This window comes from Nicotiana tomentosiformis, chromosome 6, assembly GCF_000390325.3.
Source record: "Nicotiana tomentosiformis chromosome 6, ASM39032v3, whole genome shotgun sequence".
NCBI classification, from domain to species: Eukaryota; Viridiplantae; Streptophyta; class Magnoliopsida; order Solanales; family Solanaceae; genus Nicotiana; species Nicotiana tomentosiformis.
Window position 1 is genome coordinate 135,070,967 of NC_090817.1, and position 2,529 is coordinate 135,073,495.

Consider the following 2,529-nt stretch of genomic DNA (forward strand, 5'->3'; position numbering starts at 1 on the left):
GAGGAGTTTCTACTGATTATTTAAACTAACAATTGAGTGAATTCGAGAGACTCACTTGAACATTAGGAGTGAATTAACTGGAGTTAATCCCAGGCAATTAAATCAACCCCTATTTTCTTCCATTGATATCTTCCTTGATTACTCTTGTTGCGATTGTCATTAGTCAATAGTTTAAACTCTTAGTTAAATTTTAGTTTTAAAGCACAAATAAATCTCAATTGTTAATCATCTTGGATAGCAATCAAACTATAAACTATAAAAATACTGTTTAAATCCAATCCCTGTGGATACGATATTATATTACATTATATTTGACTATTGAGCATATTTAAGTGTGTGTTTTAAGCTTGTCAATTTTGGCGTCGTTGCCGGGGATGGCAATCAATTGTGTTGGAAATAGTTTGTAGTGCTAATTCAAGAATTTTTCTTTTTATTTTATTTTTCTCTTTTTACGTTTGGTATTCCTTGATTATGCGCAGGCTACAGGTTAGATTGGTGCATGACTTGATCCTTTGGGAAGGAAGTGTTCCCATACGAACCAGAAATCGAGAAACAACTGCGAAAGTTGAGGAAGGAAAGAAATCTCCCCGAGAATACAGAGAAGGTTGGGCAATCCTCAACTAAGGAAGTTATGGTGGGAGATGAGGATAATGTTGATTTGGTTGCAAGAGAGGCAACCCAACAAAGAGAAAAAGCTGCACGGGATGCTGAGGAGACAGCTCTTTCAAATGCATAACTTGTCTATGAAGAGTAGAGGGCACGGAGAATTGCTCAGAATCTACCTTTGGGTGCAGACTAATTCGGCAATATAGCTCCTGGTGTTGGGCGACCACCAGGTGATTATGCTAGACCGGTCAACAACCAAGGCTTATCAAGTGTGAGACCACCTCCAGTTGCAGCTAACAATTTTGAGTTAAAGCAGGGGTTGCTTCAAACGCTTCAAAAAAGTTGTGTCTTTATAGGAAAGATGAACGAAGACCCAAATAGTCATCTAATAAACTTCGAAGAGATTATGAACACCTTTTAATACAATGGTGTGTCACAAGATGCAGTTTACTTAAGGGAATTCCCCTTTACTCTCAAAGACGATGCAAAGCACTGGCTTCGAAGCTTGTCTAATGGATCGATTAGAACATGGGATCAGATGACCAGAAAATTTCTTGACAAATATTTCTCATCAGCTAAGATGGGCAAGTTTAGAAGAGAAATCCATAACTTTTGCCAGAACGAGGCTGAAACTGTGTTTGAAGCTTGGGAGAGGTTTAAGGAGATAATGAGAAAGTGTCAACATAGCGGAATTGAACTCTGGATGCAACTCCAGGATTTTTGGGATGGATTGATACCAACCGCACGTAGAATATTGAGTAATGCAGATGGAGGCCCGTTGATGAAAAAGACTCCAGAGGAGATAGTCACAATTCTAGATGAGTTATCTGAGGATGCAAATGAGTGGCCCTCTAAAATTGCTGAAAGAAGAAGATCAACTAGTGTTCACTAAGTTGATGCTAAGACGTCTGTGCAGGTACATCTTTATGCCATGGCCAAAGAAATAAGAAAGCTGACCTTAGCTTCAATACACAGTGAGCCCCATGTAGCCTGCGATATAAGTGAAAGAGGACACCCTACTCATGAGTGTAAATCCTCAATCGAGGAAGTTAATGCTGTCGGGAATTATAACTTCAATGAAATAGGTCAGAAGCACCCCGTTTTTTTATGGAGTTCACCTGGGGGTACTACAAATGCATGGCAACAAAATAACCCCAAATTTCAAAAACAAGGAGCTCCTGGTTTTGTGAATCAGCCGAGGCCGCAGTTCCAGCCTCAACATTCCACTCAGCCTGGGATAGAAGATCTAATGAAGTCCTTCATTCTCAATACAAATGAGAGATTAGATGCTCATAGGGCAGCTATCAAAGAACTTGGCACTGGTTTGCGAAACTTGGAGAAGCAAGTGGGACAAATTGCAAATGTATTGTCTAAGAGAATCCCAGGTACTCTACCAGCTGATACTGAGAGAAATCCCAAAGAAACGGTGAATGTTGTGACCTTGAGAAGCGGACAAGTGTTCATAGATCCCGCCCCTGTCCAAAAAGATGTGGTGCCTGAAAAAGAAATTGGGGAGCAGCTGAAAAATGAAGTTGATAAGAAGAAGAAATGCAAGAAGGGATCTGAGCTTTTCTCTAGAAGGGATTCACAGAAGTGCTCTCACAAATGCCAGCTTATGCCAAATTCTTGAAGGAAATCCTTACAAAGAAGAGGAAGGTAGAAGAGACCTCAGTGGTCAAGCTCACAGAGCATTGCAGCGCAATCTTGCAAAACAAACTCCCACAAAAGTGTGGAGATCCAGGGAGTTTTACTATACCCTGCTTGTTAGGCACTCTTAATTTTGATAAGTCTTTATGTGATTCTGGTGCCTCAATTAATTTAATGCCTTTGTCTATTTACAGGAAATTGGAGAATGAGCTTGGAGAGATAAGGTCTGCACCAATATCTTTGCAGCTGGCAGACCAAACAATTATAATACTTGAG

General features: G+C 40.1%; 1 non-coding gene across 1 annotated transcript; it reads right to left on the bottom strand.

Moving 5' to 3' along the window:
• Positions 1-1,192: 1,192 nt before the first annotated feature.
• On the bottom strand, positions 1,193-1,299 carry LOC117277506 (small nucleolar RNA R71). Its single transcript, XR_004507807.1, has one exon. It is a non-coding gene; the product is annotated as a small nucleolar RNA R71 (small nucleolar RNA).
• Positions 1,300-2,529: the final 1,230 nt, after the last annotated feature.